The sequence below is a fragment of the Protopterus annectens genome, chromosome 8.part0, assembly GCF_019279795.1.
Source record: "Protopterus annectens isolate FY-2018-M chromosome 8.part0, PAN1.0, whole genome shotgun sequence".
NCBI classification, from domain to species: Eukaryota; Metazoa; Chordata; order Ceratodontiformes; family Protopteridae; genus Protopterus; species Protopterus annectens.
Window position 1 is genome coordinate 1,164,061,674 of NC_056741.1, and position 22,538 is coordinate 1,164,084,211.

At 42.3% G+C, this 22,538-nt stretch overlaps 1 protein-coding gene across 1 annotated transcript in view; it reads left to right on the top strand.

The window, feature by feature from the left end:
* The window catches only part of CFAP70 (cilia and flagella associated protein 70), a 1,838,232-nt gene that overhangs the window by 1,356,604 nt on the left and 459,090 nt on the right, over positions 1-22,538 (top strand). The window lies entirely within an intron of this gene.

Here is a 22,538-nt window from a genome sequence, read left to right on the forward strand (position 1 = left end):
TATGCTTGGCTGCATGATCTGGTCTAATGATTTATTGTACAGGTAATTTAATTTCAAACTATTTTCAAAGTTAGGTGGATTGAAATTAACCTCTTGTCTTCCAGTATCCTTCGTTAAAACATATACATTTAAACAATTATAATAATGCATATATACTTCTTTTTCTGTTCAGCAGGGCACACTGTTTATGCATTTTAACACAAGCAGCTTTAGAAATACATTTTTTCAACACAAGCATTTGTACAAATAAGGTTGATATACAAATGACAGACTTCTTTACAAAATTCCAGCTAGCTGTGCTGGCATTTGTTACACATCCGCAGCTCTACTTCTCCTGGCATAGCTGGCAATACCTCATATTGTCACACCCCAATACAGGACTCTTCCCCTCCTTGGGACCTTACTGTGGTCCTTCAGGGATTAATTCAGAAACTCTTTGAACTGATAAACAATACAATATGATGTTTCTTTCTTAGAAAACAGTTTTCTTAGTAGCTATTACTTCAGCAAAAAGAATCTCTGAGCTCCAGGCCCTGTCAGCTAAACATCCTTATATTATTTTTCTTAAGGAAAGGGGGTGTCTCTATGGACAAACCCTTCTTTTCTTCCTATAGTGACAATGGAAAGTAACATTAACCAATTACCAGTCTTCTTTCCAAAATTTACAAATAAGGGAGAATACATGAGTCATATATTTGATGTGCACAATTTATTTTTATCCTCACAGTACAAAGCAGTTCAGTAAGTCAGATCAACTGTTTGTATCCTTTTCCCCTAACCACTTGGGCCAGGCAGTATATAAAATTACACAAGCAAAATGGATTACTGATTATATTTCACTGGTTTAATCTCAAAAAGGAATACATTTGCCACAACCTCCTAAAGCTCACCCCACTTGGTCCATGGCTACTTTATTTGCTTTTTGGTCAAGGACTTCCACTGATATTTATGCTACAGCCACTTGGTCAAAGACTCATACATTTATTACACATTACAAATTAGACATTATCGCCAGAAGCAGAGCTTTATTTGGTTCAACAGTGCTCTAGCATGTCCTTCCATGAGGACCTCCCGAGGGCTATGTAGCTGGGGATTCTGTACCACTGATGAGGAAGAATGAAAAGGAACACATCAGATTTATAAGTTATGTACTTTCCATAACTTGGCATCTGTATTGTCCATTTTTATTCTTCATCACCTTCCCTCCCATCCATCCCCCAGTCTTGTCACTCCTAAAAGTATCTATTAGACTGTATTGGAACTATTCATTTCCAGGTTTGAGCCCTGACTTTTCTTATGTCTGTCTTTATTATAAAGTGGGAGATTAGGAAGGAAACTCGATCTGAGGTGTTGGGAATAGAATAGAGCATTAAGGGTAGAGGAAGGAGCTTGCAAGCTGAATACAAAGTCTTGTGTTCGTGGCCGAGTTGGATCTGAGGATCAGATCTGAACCCACTGGTGAGGAAGAATGAAAAGGACAGCACAGATGTAGTAGAAACTGGAAGCCAACCACCACGTAAAAAGCAATTCTTTATTAAAACAGGAGAATAAGCGCTTTCGCGTGCATCCACAAAGGCACGCTTCTTCAGATTCAATAAATATTAAATGAATCACATTCAATATATCTAAAAACACTGATTGAATTAAGTCCAGATTAACCAATACAGTTCAATTGTCACTTATTCAATTAATTACTCCAGGGTGTAACTTAAAAACACTTAATACTACTCTTCTTTTAAAGTCATCAGCTTTAAATAATGCAGTATATACCAAAAAAGTATATACACTGTTGATGGCAAATATATAATTTATAATTTAATGCATAACAGTCCTATAAATCTTTTAAATATATTAAGCATATATGTTAATATCATAAAAATGATGAATTATCTAACTTAGTAGTAGCTATATTAAAGCTTTATAAAAAATCAAAACAACAATAAAACAGCAGATATATGCTTTTAAAGTCCAATACCAGTGTTAGCTTATATAAGCACATGTTAAGGGCAGTTCATAAATACAGTATATTCATGCATAGAATCCACCATTAATCATGTATATAAACTCATATTGATTATATATGAAACTACTATAAAAATGTATAATGTAAACACTATCTTTAATTTTATTCAGATGTAAATATATTTATCTATCAATTGGCATATTTTCTGTTTATGTACAAATAGCAATATATGTCTTATCAATGACACTACAGTCACAAGATTTTTACCCGTATAAATATGGGTATACTCTTATAGATGTTATAAACCTTAAAATTTCATATATCTATAATCAAAAGTTCATTATAGATGAGGTTCAAAGAAAAAAATTTTTTACTTATATACAATCATGTCGTTGACTTCCATCTTTTGTAATACCTTGTTGACATGTATCTGGTCATATAAATCAACTATTAATGTTATTAAATAGTTGTATATAGTTATAAACATTTTCGTACGGTCTGATGAGCTGCATACTAATTAGCGAAAGAAAAAGAAAAAGGAAAAAATTATTTGACCATATTGACATGGTAATATGATCAGGGCCATCATTCCTAGATACAAATAGAAGTTTGATTAATATCTGCGTTTCTTTAAGTATGATCTAATACTCACATATGTGTTTAATCCTGGATAACTTTGTGCCCTGAACTTAAGTATCCAGTCTAGCTCCAGATTCTCCAAATCATTAAAGTTATCACCCTTCCTAACATTTAGTTCTCTTTTTTAGACATGCTCTAGCATGTCCTTCCATGAGGACCTCCCGAGGGCTATGTAGCTGGGGATTCTGTACCACTGATGAGGAAGAATGAAAAGGAACACATCAGATTTATAAGTTATGTACTTTCCATAACTTGGCATCTGTATTGTCCATTTTTATTCTTCATCACCTTCCCTCCCATCCATCCCCCAGTCTTGTCACTCCTAAAAGTATCTATTAGACTGTATTGGAACTATTCATTTCCAGGTTTGAGCCCTGACTTTTCTTATGTCTGTCTTTATTATAAAGTGGGAGATTAGGCAGGAAACTCGATCTGAGGTGTTGGGAATAGAATAGAGCATTAAGGGTAGAGGAAGGAGCTTGCGAGCTGAATACAAAGTCTTGTGTACGTGGCCGAGTTGGATCTGAGGATCAGATCTGAACCCACTGGTGAGGAAGATTGAAAAGGACAGCACAGATGCCAAGTTATGATGAGTGCATAACTTATAATTTCTGAAGTTACCTTAGCAAAATGGTTAATGAACTGCATTTATATATTATAAATATTATATATTTATTCTCTATAAGGTCTGCCTTTACCAAGACCTCCTAAAGCTCACTCCACTAGATGTATAGCCATATCATCTGCATTCTGGTCTAGAGCCTATTGATGTAATTTGTACTGTAGCCACTTGGTCCAATGCCCATACTTTTATTGCTCATTACAAGCTGGATCTCATTTCCAGAAGCAAGGCTGCCTTTGATTCTCCAGTACTCCAGTACTCCAGAACATCCATCCATCAGGGCCACACAAGGTTATTGTAGATGGAGACTCTGTCCCATTTGTTGAAGAATAAATGAAAATGACATCAGATATAAAAGCTATGTACTACCCACAATTATGCATCTGTGTTGTTCATTTTCATTCTTTCTCAACTTCCCATTCTCCTTCCCCCTCTCCTTTTCCTTTGGGACTGATCTGATAGAAATATTGGAACCACTGTTCCTGTTTGAGCCCTTATTCTGTCCTCCTTCCTTCTGTAAGTCATAATCAACCTTTTATGGATTGGGCAGCAAACTCGATCTGAGGTAGTACAGGAGTTTGGGGTATTATGAGTGAGGGGAGGAGCTCGAGAGTCAGATCCAAGAGTCTGAAAGAAATGCAGCCTAGCTGAATATGAGATTTGTTGAGGATGAATAAAAATGAGCAACACAGATACATAGTTATGGTGACTACATAACTTTTATTTTTTTAGGTTATGCCAATGACATTAATTCAGGCATTCACTTAAGCAAACATAAGAGAACATATCTCAGTCCTACATATAATGCAAGCAGTGCACTCTTACACCCCATCCCCATGCCAATTGCTTAAGATTATAGCATATTAACTTAAAACTTGCTTTTGTCCAGCCTGTCTTCTCTTTTTACATTGTAAAGCCTATATTTCTTAAAACTAACAATAAAAAAACACGTTTACTTTGATGTCTTTGTCATATACAACAATCACTGAAGTCACCCTTACCCCACATTTAAAATACCCTTGACTAGATACTACACAAAACTGTTTTACTTTATAACATGCAGTTTATATCATGAAATATTTTATAAAATATTATTAAAATCAAAATTAGTTTGGTTAAGTAATTTTTTTTCCTTTTAGTGCCCTTCCAAACATTAATGGAATAAAGTGGGGTGTATGCTTTACAGATAAAAAGAACACAAAATGCAATGCTCATCACTTATGCCACCCTTTATTTAATACAAAATGCCATACTTGTCACTTAAACTGCTGTTGGTTTGTTTAATGGCTTGCCATTTTTATATGTTTTGCAGTCCATCCTCAAGTTTAGCAAAGTCAACACACTCTTTCGCAGCTACTTTTTCTTGCAAAGCCATAATGTTAAGTTGTCAATCTCGCCTTCATTCTTGCTGGATGGGTTCGGAGCTGATCCTCGGCTCTGACTCGGCCAATACTAAAGCTCGAGAGCTAATTCCACTGGCTCGAGGCTCCCCTATATCCCACAATGCTAGGCGGTAACTACTCAGATCTGGTTTGCCGCTATAGCTGACGAGGTGCTTTTCTACCGGCTCAGGCAGATGAGTTAGACTTTTACCTTATTAGGTACTTCTTAAACCCCCTTTTTTGTTGTCATACCATAACCTTTTAGTTTAATTAAGTATTTTAGATAAATCGACCCCTGTTTGTCGAGTCTTTTTTCCCTTTCTTCCCTTATCTTGTAGGCCTTCGGCCCCTACCCTTCCCCCAGTCCATTAGTGGCTAAATTAGTTGTCCTTTTTTCTGTTAAGGGCTTGTGTGTGTGTGTTTGTGGCTTGTTTTAGCCTTAATAATTTAATTTAATAATTTAATAATTTTTTCTGTAAAGGGTGTGTCTGTAGTGTGTTTGTGTTGTGTCAGGCACTCCTTTTTACAATGTCAAAAGACAAGGTCTCAGGCTTCAAGAAGTGTGACTCATGCTGTCAGAAAATGTCTCTGACAGACGGTCACACTTCTTGTGTGTATTGCCTGGGACCTGTGCACCTGCAGGACTCTTGTGCTGTTTGTCATGGTTTTAGCCCTAGAGTCCTGCAGGAACGCAAGAACAAGCTAATCTTGCGGGGCTTATTAAAGCCTGGAGGCCCCCCCGACTCAGTCTGTGTCGGGGAAGCCTTCCAAAACTTCCAAACAGTCGGCTCCAGTTCCAGAGTCGACTGCTGGAAAGACTAAGTCGGCTTCGACATCGGCTCCGGCTGGAGCCGATGTTTCCAAGCCTCATACTGGAGCCGAGGCTGATAAAACTCCGTCGGCTCCGATACTTTTATCGGAGCCACAGTCTAGGAAGAGGTCCAGATCCCCCTCTATCGGCTCCGTGCATTCGGCGCCAGGATCCCCTCTCCTTTCTGAACGGAGCCATAAAACTCATTCCTCACGGTCTTCCAGGATATCTGACCATGATTTGCAAAGGGTAGTGAGTAGACTTCTCAAGTCCGAGGCACTGGCCCAAATGCTGCATAGCCCGACTCACCAGTCAGTGGCTATTTCCGTCCCCCAGTACATTCCTCCTCCGACTCCTTTGAGTTCGGAGCCAGGGCTTGTCAGAGCCATGGCTGTCGGTGCGTTGGATCCGATACCTTCCCTTTCGGCTCCGTCGTCTGCTCCGATCTCCTCCTTGGAGGGATCTCAGCGCCGAGCTTCCCTCATCGGCTCTGAGGGGGCGAGTGGCATCGGACCCTTGTCCAACCCCGCTCTCCCTCTCGGGGCTTCGGCGTTGGTGAGTTCGGCTCTGACATCGGCTTCGGAGCCGTCCCTGTTGGTGCCGGGGGAGGTCCTTGTCTCTTCGGAGCGGGGGCCTCTGGCCTTGCCTGACAGGGGTGCCTTCGAGGTCATGCGGAGCATGCTAGAACCAGGTTCTGCCCCACAGTCGGCTCCTTCAGCCCCCCCCATCTACAGTGCATGCGGTGATTTCTACTCACCCCCTTGTCTTAGACCGCAGAGAGCCAACTCCTCAAGTTTCCCCATTGGGAATTTCCTCCTCTTCCGAGGCCTCTCCTGACCCGGCAGGAGATCCCCCAAGGAAGAGGCAGTGCAAGAGGAAGCACATTGACTCCCCTGAGTCTATCACCTCTGACACTGACTTAGAGGAATCCGAAGGTTCCCCTCGATCCCCCTCTGAGGATGTCTCCTTTGCTGACATCCTTGAGATCCTGAAACAGAGGGGGAACTGGCCAGCCCTTAACCCTTCGGAGGATGTTAGTGTATCTTGAGGCGTTTGGCTCTCGCCCTTCTGCCTCCTGGGTGTCCTCTCCCTTTGACCCCCTTATGGAAGTGGTGGCAAGGAAGGCTTGGACGGCTCCTGATTCAGTGGAACCCACCCCGAGGAGACCATCTAAATTTATTACTGCCCCTAGAGATAAAGATTTTTTATCCAAAGGTGTCCCTGTTGATGCCATGGTGGTGGCTGCGGCCACTAAGAAGGAGTTAGCTGATCCTTCGGTTCCTGTCCATCCTCCTAATAAGGAATCTAGGACCATGGACAGGTACGGCAAGCGGATGTTCTCATCATCGACCTTTTCGATGCGTTCGCTGAATTACTTATGCCAATTCACTCATCTCCAGAGAGATTTACTCAAGGATATGGGTGAACTGATAAAGGATCCTACAGCTGAGGGGTTCAATGACACAATGAACTCCCAGTTGGCAACCCTGAATTCCATTGTTAACTCCTCCATGCGGCTGGTATCATATGCTGCAGATGGGGCGAGTAGAGCCGCAGGCACAGGTGTTGCCTTACGACGTCACACCTGGATGCGGCTATGTAACTTTGCGGACCCTTTCAAGGCGTCCTTCACCAATTCTCCCTTTGATGGATCATCCTTGTTTGGTCCACAGGTGAAGGATACATTGACCAGGTGCGAGGTAGAAGGTAAGACTGTCTCTGCCATAGGAGTCCGTTTTTCTACCCCTTCTAGACCCTATCCCAAAGGTCAGAGGGGAGGAAAGATGTGGTTCCGCAAACAATCCTAGGGAGTCTCATCTGACGCACAAGGCCGATTCCCCTCTAGGCAGAGGGGGGAATAATAATAGACGCCACCCTAGAGGCAGAGGAGGTCCGCAAAACCAGGGTAGCAGAGAAATGTTCTCTGACAAACCCTTTCAGCATCCCTGAGGGGCTGCCCGGCTGTCCACCTTCGGAGGCAGTCGGGGGAAGATTATCCCTGTACCCAAAAGCCTGGCTTTCCCTTACTCAAGACAAATGGGTACAGTCGATCATATCCGAGGGTTACATAATTCCCTTTGTTCACATCCCATCCCAACCCAAAAGATCCCTTCCAGACGTTCCACCCGGTCTAAGGGAACAAGCAGCATTAGAAATTTCAAAGCTGCTATCAAAAAGAGCTATCCAATCAGTCCCAGCAGATCAGCAAGGATCCGGAATCTACTCAAATTCTTTTTGGTACCAAAAAAAACAGGGGACTGGAGACCCATACTGGATCTCAGCTACTTAAACAAGTATGTCAGGAAAACAAAATTCTGGATGGTCACGCTACAGTCCATTCTACCCTTCTTGGGTCAGGACAATTGGATGTGCTCGATAGATCTTCAGGACGCGTACTACCACATTAAGATGAACAGACGCTCCAGGAGATATCTCCGCTTCAGGCTGGGAGCCAGTCACTACCAGTTCAGGGCCCTGCCCTTTGGTCTCACTACAGCCCCTCGTGTGTTTACCAAATGCATGGAAGTGGTCGCGGCTCACTTGAGACGTCAAGGATTCCAGGTGTTTCCATATTTAGACGGCTGGCTCCTTACCACCACCACCAGACATCAGCTTCTTCTATCCAGGGACTTCACCATCCATTCTTGCCAAGCTCTAGGCATTTCGATAAATTTCGAAAAATCTGCCTTGTCGCCTTGTCAATCTATTACCTTTATAGGCGCCATCTTAGACACACTCAATCTTTCATCCAGACTCACAGAGCAGAGAGTGTCAGACATTCGGAACCAAGTTTCCCTTCTCTTACAATGCAACAAAGTCAAAGCCAGACTAGTTTTGAAGGTGTTAGGACTCATGGCAGCAGCTATTCCCCTTCTCCCCTTAGCTCGCTTTCACATGAGGATCCTCCAATGGATGCTGTTTACTCAATGGTCCTTTCAACAGCTCCCGATGTCCCATACCATATTGCTAACTCAATCATGCAAGAATAAACTGTCTTGGTGGATCACATCACCTCAACTTCTCCGAGGAAGACCCTTCACTCCCCCCCCCTCCAGTCGCCACGTTGACAACAGACGCCTCTCTGATCGGGTGGGGGGGCATTATCAGGGCAGGACAGTCCAGGGCATGTGGCAACCTTTCAAGTGCCACTTGCACATAAACGTCTTAGAGATGAGAGCAGTGCTTTTAGTGTTGCAAGCCCTTCACGACTCTCTTCCCACTGGGACTATTGCAATTCAAACGGACAACATGTCTGTAGTGTGGTACATCAACAAACAAGGCGGAACCAGATCATACCCTTTATGTCGAGAGGCACTCAGACTTTGGCAATGGGCGATCTCTTCTCAGCGTTTTCTGATAGCAACGCACATTCCTGGGAAATCCAACGTTATTGCAGACAAATTGAGCAGAGCAATTCTCATGCCCCACGAGTGGTCTCTAAAGAAATCAGTTCTAGAAGAAGTATTCCTAAGATGGGGCCAGCCTTGCTGCGATCTTTTTGCTACTCCCCAAAACAGCAAGTGTCACGACTTCTTCACTCTCTTCCCATTACCAGGCCATCCCACCAGAGACGCTCTAGTCCACGATTGGCCCCGGGGACTTCTATATGCCTTTCCCCCCTTTCCACTGATATCTCAACTAATTCAGAAAGCCATCGCCTTAAGAGTGACAATGATCCTCATTGCCCCTTACTGGCCTCGACAGATATGGTTCCCCTTTCTTCATCGTTACCTTTTGGAGCAGCCTTGGCATCTGGACCCAGTACCAGATCTGATAACCCACCAATCGGGTCAGCTGCACCAATCTCTGCCTTCTCTAAACCTCACAGCGTGGTTTCTCCAATTCCAACCTTAGCCAGGCTTCCCTCAATATCTCGCTCGGTCCGAGATATTTTGATAGCCTCTCATAAATCTTCTACCCGGAAGATTTATAGTAGCAAATGGAAACGCTTCTCTTTTTGGGCAACATCAAGAAACATAGATCCCTTTACTGCACCTATCCAGACTATTCTAGACTTTCTAGCAGAACTCTTTCATTTAGGATCTTCTGCATCTACCATTAGAGTTCAATTGGCTGCCATATCAAATTTTCATGTTGGTGTTTCAGAGTCTAGCATCATGGCTCACAAACTCTGTGAAGCCTTTTTAAGGCGTATTTCTTCTCAAACCTCCAATCAAAGATCCCCCGCCTCAATGGGATTTGAACTTGGTTCTGGTATCTTTAATTCTTCCCCCCTTCGAACTGGCGGCTTCATGTTCTTTGAAGTTGCTTTCTTGGAAGACACTTTTTCTGGTAGCTATAACTTCAGCAAGAAGGGTATCTGAACTCCATGCTCTGTGCAGTCGTCCTCCTTACTTAGTGTTTCACAAAGACAGGGTATCCCTCCGTACTAATCCATCCTTTTTGCCTAAAGTTTCCTCTCAAATAAACCTAAACCAAATTATTGATCTCCCCGTCTTTTTCCCTAACTATTCAAACAGGTCGGAACAAAAGCTAAATTTTTTGGATGTTCATCGCCAACTTAGATATTACTTAGACAGGACTAAACAATTCAAGAAATCTAATCAATTGTTTCTGTCATATGCGGAAGGGAAATTGGGCCTTCCAGTTACTAAAGTATCCCTCTCTAGATGGCTCACCTCTACAATTACCTTCATCTATGAGATCAGACATCAAAAACTACCCTCAAGACCTAGAGCTCATTCAGTTAGGGCATTAGCTACATCCGTAGCTTTTCAGGATAGGCTGCCAATAGATTCCATTTGTGCAGCAGCCACCTAGGCTTTTCCTCATACATTCATTTCACATTACAAATTGGACATGGTTTCCAGAAGCCATGCCAATTTTGGTTCCACTGTTCTCAAGAGTCTGTTCTGATAGGCCACCCGGGGTAAGGTGCTAGGGACGTGGTCCCATCCAGCAAGAATGAAGGCGAGAGTGACAACTTAACATTAAGAAGTTATATACTTACCATAACGTTCCATGTTAGTTGTCTTCTTCTCGCCTTCTTTCTTGCGTCCCACCCTCCTTCCCCCAAGCCTGGACAGACCGACAGGAATTCAGTTTGTGTTCTTCCTCTGGAAGTTGTCATTCCCACACGTTCTTCCACCTCTTTTATCCTTACTACGGTCTGCGATACTTTTTTACACAGATTGTTTTGAGGTGGGTTTCCCTACTCCATTCTATGGAGACTAGGATTGCTTGGTATAGCTATCTAATGAGATCTGAGTAGTTATCGCCTAGCATTGTGGGATATAGGGGAGCCTCGAGCCGGTGGAATTAGCTCTCGAGCTTTAGTATTGGCCGAGTCGGAACCGAGGATCGGCTCCGAACCCATCCAGCAAGAAAGAAGGCGAGAAGAAGACAACTAACATGGAACGTTATGGTAGGTACATAACTTCTTATTTCACAAGTGTGATCGATGCCTTATAATCTCACATTTATTCAATAATTTCAGAGTTTGCTGGTCTTCTTCCATTCATCACTATCAACCAACAGTAGACTCTGGTTCAAGTGTAAAGTACTCCCAATTTTTCTAGTCAACCCCTGCGCTTTTTTATGTCTTTCAAGCATTTTACTTTGGAACATTGGAAAAGGTTTCACTGGCAAAGTATCTCTATGAGATATATTGTCAGAAGAATGAGAAGCAGCATTCCCTTCTATTTGTCTCTCTTTTTGTTGGATAATCTTCTGTATTTCCTACTTAGATTGTTCTCCATCAAAAATGTCTTTGATCCTGCAGGAAAAAAAATGTTCTGATGACAGCTGGATACATCAGCTTGAAATGAATCTCACACCTGCCTCTCAACATTCCCTGATTGCTGGGATAAATTTGCTTAGTGTAGAGTGAATAATTAATGTGTTGTTGTCAGTCTCGTCTTTATTCTCACGTATGGGTCAGATCTGATCCATCAGATCCATCTCAGCCTTTTGCAAAAGTTAGAGGCCTTCAGCAAAGCTCGTGGGCATTGTACCTTACCCACAATGCAATTCCCTAACTCCCACAGCTCTCGTTTGCTGCTCTGTAAAAGACGTGGTTCTCCAAGCAAGTTCTGGGCTAAGTGCTAGTTTCTTTTTCTTTAATCCTTTTCCAAATTTAAAAATCTTCCTTACAAGCTTATTAATAGTTTTTCTGTAATTATTTAGTAAATTCCTTACCCATTTTGTGTATTATTAAGAGTGAGTGTTATCCCCTTCTTCCTTTCCCTACTAACGTCCATTTAAGTTAGAGGACGTTTTTCCTCTTTAAGTGTTTTCCCCTTCCATCTCTTTCATCATCCGTTTAAGTCAGTGGATGATTTCTTCTTCTTAAAAAAAAAGACTTACCTCTTTCTTCCTAGAACTGCTTACCACCCATTTAAGTTAGAGGATGTTCCCCTGTGTGTGTGTGTGTATGTGTGTGCTATTTTTTTATATAACCTACTTTTCTCTTTTTCCTTTTAGTAATAATGTCTCAAAAACGGGAAGGGAAACCTCTTAATTTCAATGTGAACAGTGTGGGAAGAAGATGCCCCTGAGTGATTCACACATTATGTGTGTATTGCTTGGGGCTTCTTCATTTTCAAAAATCGTTCTCCATTTGCCATGGTTTCAATCAAAGGGCTCTTATGGAGCATAAGAATAAACTCATATTAAAGGGACTGCTTAAGACTCCCTTTTCCAAGGGGATTTCACCGGAGTATGCAACTTCTTCCAAGTCAGACAAGTTACAAGAACGTTCTTCAACTCCGAAGTCTTCCTCGAAGCCAAAACAAAAAGCTCCTAGACTATCTGCTCCAGCAGAATCTTCAGAACAGACAGTCTTTTCTGGATCCAAGAGTTCATCAGAGCAGCTTGAACCCTTGGCACCGACCTCTTTGGCTCCTGCCGAATTTAGATATCAGAGCCATTCTCCATCCGTGGAACCAATACCTTCTGGGCTCTCATCTTCTTTTTTGGCTAAACCCAGGTCTCCAACCCTATCTACTCAGTCTACCTGGAGTTTGTTTGATGATGATGCAGATAGGGTAGCACAGAGGCTCCTAAAGACACCAGCCTTGCAAGAGGAAGCATCTTGACTCCCCAGAAGAGTCAATTACATAAGATACTGACCTTGAAGACATAGTGGGGTCTCCACAGTCATCTCCTGAAGATGTCTCCTTTGGTGACATCCTGGAAATCTTAAAGCAGAGAGGTGACTGGCAGTCCACATCCCCTTCAGCTGAGGAGTGGTATACATGAAGGCTTTTGGGTCTCACCCATCCACCTCTTGGGTGACCCCTCCTTCCAATGATCTTATTGATTTAATCTCTTGGAAGGCTTGGGAGACCCCAGACTCCATGGAACTGACTCCTAGGAGGCCAAATAAATATATTACTGCCCCTAAGGACAAGCCTTTTCTAACTAAAGGTGTGGCAGTTGATGCCATGGTCGTGGTGGCGGTCACTAAAAAGGAGCTATCTGAGGCCAGTTCCTGTATTCATCCTCCAAATAAAGATTCCAGGACCATGGATAGGTTTGGTAAGGGCATTTTTTCATCAGCAACCTTTGTCTTGTGGTCGCTGAACTACTTACCCATTTTACTATATTACAGAGGGACTTGTTAAAAGAATTCTCAGACTCCTCCCAAGGAGATGTAGATGAAGCAGTGGCAGATAAAGTCACCGCTCAGCTCACCACCCTCAGTTCAGTTGTAAACTTATCCGTGAGACTCCTGTTATTTGCAGCAGATGGAATGAGTAGGGTGGCAGGTTCAGGTATCTCTATTAGGAGGCAGACCTGGATGTGCCTTTGCAATTTCACTGTGCCATTCAAGGCTTCCTTCATTAATGCCCCTTTTGACGACTCCTCCCTTTTTGGGCCTAAAGTAAAAGAAACACTCACCAGGTGTGAACAGGAAGACAAGACCTTATCTGCCATTGGAGTATGTTTTTCCACACCTACTAGACCCTTTCCCAAAGGTCAGAGAGGTAGTGAAAAGATGTGGTTCAGAAAATCACAGAGGTCTTTCCAAGACACACAAAGTGAAAGTTCCCCTTGACGCAGAGGGGGGAACAGTAATGGAAGATGCCACCCTCACAGCATGGGAGGCCCACAGAATCAGGGCTCCAGAGAATCTTTCTTTGGTAGACCCTTTCAGTGCTCTTGTAGGGGTGCCCGTTTGCTCATCTCTGGAGGCAGTTGAAGGACGATTGTCTCTGCACCTTCATACCTGGCAAAAGATAACAAACCACAGATGGGTGCAGGACATAATATCCAGGGGTTATATTATTTCCTTTTCCTTCCCACTCCCATGAACAAGTAAATTCCAGGCATTCCACCCAGTCAAAAGGAACAAGCAACCTTAAAAATTCAAAGGTTGCTAACAAAAAGTCATCCAAGAAGTCCCTGCAGACCAGAGAGGATTCGGAACTTACTCAAGGTTGTTTTTAGTTCCAAAGAAAACATGGGACTGGAGACCCATTTTCGATCTCAGCAATCTGAATGAATCTGTGAAAAAGACCAAGTTCCAGATGGTGACACTGCAGTCGATACTTCCATTCTTGGAAAAAGATGATTGGATGTGCTCTATAGACCTTCAGGATGCATACTACCATATACGAATGGAAAGGTGATCCAGAAGACACTTGTGCTTCCAGCTAGGAGCCAGTCACTTCCAGTTTTGAGCTTTGCCCTTTGGTCTCACTACAGTCCCCAGAGTATTCACCAAATGTATGGCAGTAGTGGCAGCTCACCTGAGACGCCAAGGATTCTGGGTGGTTCCATATCTGGATGACTGGCTCATAACCGCCCAACCAGGAATCTTCTGCTACAAGCCAGGGACTATACTGTACAACTCTGTTCCTCCCTAGGAATTACCATAAATTATGAATAATCTGCCCTAGAGCCATGTCAGAACTTGGTATTCATAGGAACAGAGATAAACACAACAACAACAACAATGATAGCAAAACTTCCACAAGACAGAGTTGACGATCTTCGGCATTATGTAAGACTGTTTATCAGAAAGAAATGAGCTTCTGCCAATCTAGTTCTCCAAGTACTGGGCAAAATGGCTGCTTCAGTTGTTCTCATTCCCCTAGCTCATCTCCACATGAGAATTCTTCAATGGTTACTTTTGACGCAATGGTCAATTCTAGAACTTCCAATGACACACAAGATCATGATAACTAATGCATACAAAAAGGATCTCCAATGGTGAATTCACTCTCCTCTGGTATCTAAAAGCCATCACTTCATTCCCCCAAAAACCCAAGCCATGGTGACCATGGACGCTTTCCAGATAGGGGGCATTATCTGGGGAAGACAGTTCAACGCATCTGGCATCAACACAAGGCTCATTTGCACATAAACATTTTGGAGATGAAGGCAGTGCTTTTGGTGTTGCAAGCATTTCAAGACTCTCTCCCTCTGGGAATGATAACAGTCCAGACATGTCTGTGGTCTGGTACATAAACAAACAAGGGGAACCAGATCTTACCCCCTTTGTCGGGAGGCTCTGAGGGTCTCGCAATGGGTAACATCTTCCAACCGCTTTCTGATAGCAATGCACATTCTGGGAAAATCCAACGTAATTGCAGACAAATTGAGCAGAGCCATATTATGGCCTCACAAGTGGTCCCTTGATCAAAAAGTTGCAGAAGAGATCTTCCTTCTGAAAATGGGGCCAACCTTCCTGCGACCTCTTTGCTTCACCCACCAGTACCAAATGCATCAACTGCTTTGCAGTGATCCCCCTCTGGGGTAGTCACCAAGGGATGCACTTGTTCACAATTGGCCCCTGGGATTTCTTTATGCCTTTCCACCAATTCCTTTAACCCCCAAATTTCTGCAGAAAGCAAGTTTGTTGAAGACGATGATAATCATAATTGCCCCTTATTGGCCTTCACTAATTTGGTTCCCCTTCCTCAAGCGTCATGTTCGGGACAAACCATGGCTTCTGGATCCTGTTCCAGACATTCTGACCCACCCATCAGGGATGTTTCATCCCAATCTCAACAGTCTCAAGCTAACATCTTGGCTGCTCCAGTTCTCCTAATTGCCAGAGGTCCTTTCCTTTCCTCTCCAGTCAGACACATTTTGTTATCTTCCCATAAATCAACTACACACAAACTGTAGAAAGGCAAATGGAAGAGATTTGTTTCATGGGCCAACCACAACCGAACAGACCCTTTTACTGTGCCTATACATTCTATTCTAGAATTTTTGGCTAAGCTTTTTAATGAGGGTGCTGCTGCAGCCACTATTAGAATTCAGATGGCAGCAATTTCAAAGGTGCTGCTGCAGCCACTATTAGAGTTCAGTCGGCAGCAATTTCAAATTTTCATATAGGAGAAAATGGGTGTAGTATCATGTCAAACAGACTTTGTAAAGCATTCTTGAAGGGAGCTACAATGCCAAGATCCCCATACAAAAACCCATCCAATCTGAATTTCATATTGTCAAACATCATTTATCCTCCCTTCGAGCTGTATGCTACCTGTGACTTGAAGTATCTGTCTTGGAAAACCTCTTCTCTTAGTATCCATTACCTCATCAAGGAGAGTTTCAGAATTACAAGTTTTATCCGCCAAGCCACCATTCCTGGTATTTCATAAGGACAGAGTTTATGCAATAACCCCTCATTCCTGCCCAAAGTTGTATCTGAAAGTAACCTCAATCTATCTATTGAGTTACCAGTATTCTTCCCAAATTACCAAAATAAAGGGGAATATTCATTGCATCAACTGGATGTTCATAGACAATTATGTTTCTACCTAAACAGAAATCCGGAAATCAGACAATCAGATCTGCTATTTGTTTCTTACTCTCATGTTAGGAAAGGCCTACCAGTATCCAAAGTTACCTTATCCAAATGGCTTTCAGAATGTATTTCTTTCATTTATAGCTCTAAGAGCAAACATCTCTCTACCCCTGTTAAAGCTCATTCCACTAGGGTGATAGCTACTTCTGCAGATTTTCAAGCTAGGCTGCCTTTGGATAATATCCATGCTGCAGCAACATGGGTAAAACCTCATACTTTTATCACTAATTGCAAAGTAGATTTGGCCTCCAGGAGTAGAACATCTTCTGGTTCTATGATTCTGAGGAATGTTCTTCCATGAGCCACCCAGGAATCAGTTAGCTTGAGATGCTGTCCCATCAGCAAAAATAAAGGCAAGATTGACAATATCACGTAAAGAAGTTATGTACTTAGCATAACGTTCCATGTGTGTTATCCAGCTCGACCTTTATTCTCACAACCCACCCTCCATACCTCCTGCCTATACTCCTGGGAGACCGAGTAGACTAATTGGCTATAATAGAACTCTATAGCCTCAGAAACTATTTTTTATGTTAAGCTATGAAAAGCTTTACCTCTAATATGAGTTACCAGGGGCAAACAAGATCTGAGAGTTAGGGAATCGTATTATGGGTAAGGGAGAATGCCAATGAGCTTTGCTGAAGGCCGTGAGCTTTTGTAAAAGGCAGAGGCAGATCCGACCCATCAGTGAGAATAACGGTTGAGATGGACAACACACATGGAATGTTATGGTAAGTACGTAACTTCTTTTTTTCCACATACACTCTGTTGTCTCCACTATTTAATACCCTTCCATTCTGTCAGGATCAACTGTTTCTGCTGGTATAATTGCATATTTACTAATACAAGTCTTGGCTGTTTTCTCAAGGCCAGGTTTGCTCTTTCAAGTAAGAAATGCTGCTGTGGAATATCAGTCCAGTTGCTTATGTGTGCTTTCATAAAAAATAATGCAATCTATTCCTTCCAGTTTCTCTGGTAAAGCAGAAAATCTCATTTATTTCTGTGTGAGCAATTTTTTGAAACAGCTCTTCTTGAGAAGTCTCATACTCAGCCAGCCTTTTCTTAATTTCATTCTCTGCTTTTTGCAGTTGTATCAGTTTAACTGAATAGCTAGTTAGTTTCTTCTACTTTTTCCAACCTTTTATTGTTTGAGGTGCTATACTCCTTCAATGTTTCATTTATTTTAATCAGCTCTGAGTGCATTTGATTGATTTTTTCCTGTAAATTACTAGAAGCCATCTCTTGTACCAAAGCTGAAGCTTGAACTGTTTATTGCTGAACAGCTGCAGAATTCTTCCCAGTCAGTGTTTTCTCTTCACCTTTTCAAGTGGATTTTCTTTCCAAGTTCTCTAAATTTATTCTTCTTTGCTGGCATCCAGAGTACTTCCTAGCCTTTAACTGAATGTTACTCAGGCTGACAAAATTACCGGGTCTTATTTCTCAGTTTCTTTTTCACACTGGGAGGGCTAAAATTAAGCTGATGATCAGTCTGCAACCATCCTGAAAGATTCAGGATCGAAAGAATATTGACGAGTAAGAGAAAACTGTGCATGCGTCTGCAACTTTGATTTTCAGAATTTTGAACTGTTAGGCTCAAATGTTAATTGTGACGACTTATGAAAGTATGAGGAATGTTTGGTGTACAATTTCCTCTTGTGTTGCAACATCTGCTTTAAATTAGTTTATTCTATTCTGTTAGTCACTGCTGTCTGCTTTTGGTGTGCATGTATGACTCAGTTGATAATTCTTCCAGTACTATGGCTTCTGGTACTTTTTTGTGAAGATTTGCCTGGCTGCATTTTCAAAACCACCCAAGAGGATGTGAATAATGAGATTTCAGTCTCTTTGGTCACGGAATCACTATTCCTTGTGTTTTCAAATCCTATTGCTGGGGGTTGTCAGCAGAAAAATTACTTGGTGGAGACATTAAATGTCACTAAATTTGGGTTTCCCTTATCCCTCTCTTTTTCAAAGCAATCAGTCATTACAGACTTTTCAGACTTTGCTTGGGGAGAAGTTTCAAGAGGCATAATAGTGCAAGGTGTATGGGACACCTACAACAGATGCAAGCACATTAATATAAAAGAGATATTTGCCTTGTTCAAAGCACTGTCAACTCTCTTAATTATCTCTGCTCCCCAGGAGCTCTTCAAATTGTTTCAGACAATACCACAGTCATCTGTGATATATCTGAAAGTTTGTGTGTGTGGGGGGGGGACCAGGTCATACCCCCTTTGCAGACTAGCCATATTAGCTTGGGATATAGCTTCATAACACAACCTCACTCTACAGGTATCTTTCTTTCAGTCAAAGCAGTATTATGTGGCAGACAAGCTGAACGGGACAGGGCAGACCATCACATATGCAGACTAGATCAGGGGTCTTCCAAGATTTGATCTATCTTTTGGAAGTTCCTCTAGCTGACCCATTTGCCTCCTCTCTAAATATTTAGCTGACAAGATCCTGCTCCTGGACTCCATTCAAGAAGGCCCAGAAGAAGGTATCTTTTCTTTGTCTTTGACAGGAATCTTCCTGTATTGTTTTCTACCCGTTCCTCTGATATCCAGGGTACTTCTGAAGATTAAGAAGGAATCCCCCATGATCAATCCCCCACGATCTTTGTGGTGACTCCCTTTCTGGCCCAGGCTAAGGGTGTTCTGCTTTATTTTGGTAATGGCCAGTGGCAATTACCACAAGCTACCTCACAAAATAGATCTGCTCACACAAGTAAAGGAGTGTTTCATACACCAAGACCCCAGTCATCTTCAGGTAACTGCCTAGATGGTTGGTCTTAATTTCTTTTAGGCACCTGTTTACTTATTATGTGCAGCAAGTACTAATGGAGGCAAGAAAGCTTCCTACTAGAAAATCATATATTAGTAAATGGAAAATATTTTCTTTTTTGGTGCCAAAAACAACATAACCAGCACCCATTCAGGGCTAGCTTTTCTCTGATTTTACAATATTTGTGTGAGTTACTTTATTATTGCCTTTCTTATTCCTCCATTAAGGTTATTTATTGGCCACTTCAGCATGTCTGCTCATGGATCCTCCTCCTTTCAAGGCTTTCTCATGTCAAAATGTATTTGAAAGGGGTTCTATAGTGGCCACTTCTTGAAATCTTAATTTTGTGCCAGAAAAGCTAACACTTGCTCCATTTGAACCAGCTAATCTGGTTGACTTGATGTTCTTGACGTGGAAAACAGTTTTACTGATTGCTTTGACCAGTGCAAGAAGAGAATCTGATTTGCAAGCTCTTACAATAAGTCAGTCATATCTCATTTTTTATAGAGACAGAGTTTCTTTGAGAAATAATCTTTCTTATATGTTTAAAGTGGTAATCTGAGTTTACTTTAAGCCAAATTACCTATTCCCCCATTGTCTTTATTGATCTTAAAAATGAAGGAAAAAGCATACTTCATGCCTTGGATGTCCACTGACAGCTTAGGTTCTGCTCCTGCCAGAACTAAATCTTTCAGATCTTTAGATCTATTCCTTTTTTTCTTGTAAAAGTAAGAAGAAGGGGCAACCTGTGTCAATACAAACATTTTCCAAATGGTTGTCTAATGCTTATTAACTTTTGTTGTATTCATCACAACACTATTCTAGGCAGGGCCAACACCCACTCTACCAAGGCCTTGGCTTCCTCTGTGTCTTTTTAGAAAGTTTGGATTCTAGAAGTATTCTTAAAGGTGCAACTTTTTCCTCTGTACATGCTTTTACAAAGCACTATAAGCTTGATTCCTTCTCTAGGTCTAGATCAGGCTTTGCAAGGACACTTCTCCAGGGGCTCCTGGGCTCTTCTCTTTCCACTTGTTAAATGTAGTAAGTTGGGGGTAATCTACCCATATAGCTAAAGCTGCTACAGCAGTGATCAGTATGATGAACATAGTACAGTTGTGTAAACTCACTATAACAGTAGAGGATCAAATGATCATTGCTGCAGTAGCTTCTCCCTCCCTCCACCCACCATATCTGTTGCTGTATTGTTTATCCCAGGGTGTGGTTATTTTTTTTTTGTTCTTCCTAGCATTGACATTTCAGGACTCAGCCTCCCTCTCTGTGTTGCCCAAACTTGTCTTTTAGTCAGCTCAGCTCAAGCTGCCTAACGGTTTGGGTGTGAGAAAGGTGCCCCAAAGTTTTGGAAGCTGGCCAGCTGATGTATCCTTGGCAGGGTATAGTCCATATAACTAAGGCTAATGCAGCAGTGATCATTTGAACATGTGCTATTATGGTAAGTTTACTTACACAACTGCACTTTCTGTCCAACAGAGGATGTTATGTTGTCCAATCTCGCCTCAATTCTTGCTGGTTGGGTTCGGAACCGAGCATCGGTTTTGACTTGGCCTAATACAAAAGCTCGAGAGCTTCCACTGGCTCGAGGCTAACCACTATCCCATGATGCACCAGGTAAGTCACCCAGATTTCATTTGCTGCTCAAGTAACCAGGATGTCTTCTGACTAGCTCGTTGGCTAAGTAGTATATAATTATATATTTTAAAATAGTTTTCAGATAAAACCTTTTTCTGTAGTGTTCGATAGATTTAGAAACTCCTGTCCGTAATTTCTAGCATGTGTTTTCCACTCTTGCTCTTGTGCGAGACCTGTTTAACTTAGAGGGCCACTCCCCTTCCCTGTGTTGTCAGTTTTTTCTTATCTGGAGAATCCATTTAAGTTAGAGGATTCCCCTCTATACTTATCTTAGTTTTCTCATAGGATAGTTGTTGTCATTAAAGTAGTAGTTCTTTATTTAGATAGTGTGTTTAAAATAGTTAAACCCATCCTTTGGCTGTTTTGTGACCTTTCTTTTGAAAGTCTTGCAGTGTGTTGGTTTAAATTTCTTGTATAGTGTGACCGTAGTTAGTAGGCTGCATTGTGTGTTAGAGACATTGCTGAATTTTTTCTATAACTTTTGCAAATTTAGGAGTGTTGTTAGATTAGTCAGATTTATTGCTGTCTTTTTGCTGGTGTTACTTTTTTCCTAATTGTAAACAATGTCGAAAGAAAAAAGATAAGGATCCAAAAGAACCGAGACAATCAGGATTTAAAAAATGTGATAAGTGTACACAAAAGATGTCTCTTATGGATGGGCACACTGTGACTGTGTGTATTGTCTTAGTGCCATCCATTTGCAAGACCCTTGTACAATTTTCCATGCTTTCAGCAGCAGGGTTCTTCAAGAACAAAAAAATAAATTAATGGTAATAGGCTTGTTAAAAGGTCCTTTCCAGGAATCATTAGAGGTTTCTCGGAGCTCCAAACCTACTTCTCCCTCTACTTCCCAATCAAAAGGATCCAAAAGATTTGCCATTGCGACTCCAGCTTCGGAGACACCTAGGAAAATTAGCGTGTCTGAACCAAGGACTCATGGTTCTGGCAAAACAAAGTCAACCTCTTTGGCTCCAACTGTGTCCACAGAGCCGATAGAGTAGTCAGTTATGACACGGTCTCCTATCTTGGAGCTAATCACACCAACTTTGAGATCACCCATTTTGGAGAGGGCTAGATCTCCTTCTTTATCCTCCCATTCCTCCAGGAGTTTATTTGATGATGATGTGGAGTGGGTGGTGAAGAGATTGCTTTGAACATTGGCACTGCAAAAATATTATCGTCACTGACTCCAAAGGAATCGGGACCAGCTAAAGCACCATCTCCAGTTCCTCCTCCAACCCAGCTTGTAGTCTCAGAGCCAGAGATTGTGGGTTCCATAGTAGTGGAACCATCGCAACCAGGACTTCCTTTAGGATTATCGGTTCTGGCATCTGTTCTGACTTCTTTGGGTCCATCAGATTTCGAAGGGTCTGGGAGCCGACGCTCACCCATCAGGTCCGGGGAGGGGAGTCGGCGTGGACAGTTGTCTGATTTGACTTTACCCCTCGGTGCTTCGGTGAGGTTGAGCTCGGCTCCTACATTCTGCCTTGGAGCCGGTCCTCTGCCTCTCCAGAGGTGGGGATCTCTTCAGGGTGGAGCAAGGGGGTTTTGAACTGATGGAGAGGGTGCTGTCACCCCAGACAGCTCCACTCTCGGCCCCAGTTTCTCTTCCCTCCCAGGCACCAGTGTTGGTCTCATCATCACCTCCTTCCAAGTGTAGAGACCCAGAGCTTCAGGAAGCTCCTGCTGGTGGCATCATCTCCTCTGAAACTTCACCAGAGTATCCCTCTGAGGAAGTCCCTTGGAAGAGACTGTGCAAGAGAAAGTACATAGACTCCCCTGAGTCTGTCAAGTCAGATACTGATCTGGATGATTTGGAAGGATATTTTTTCAAGACAAACTGGAACAGACCACCACAATAATGGATAAAAGGTTTTAATCGGACAAGCGCTTTCGCGTGTGAAACA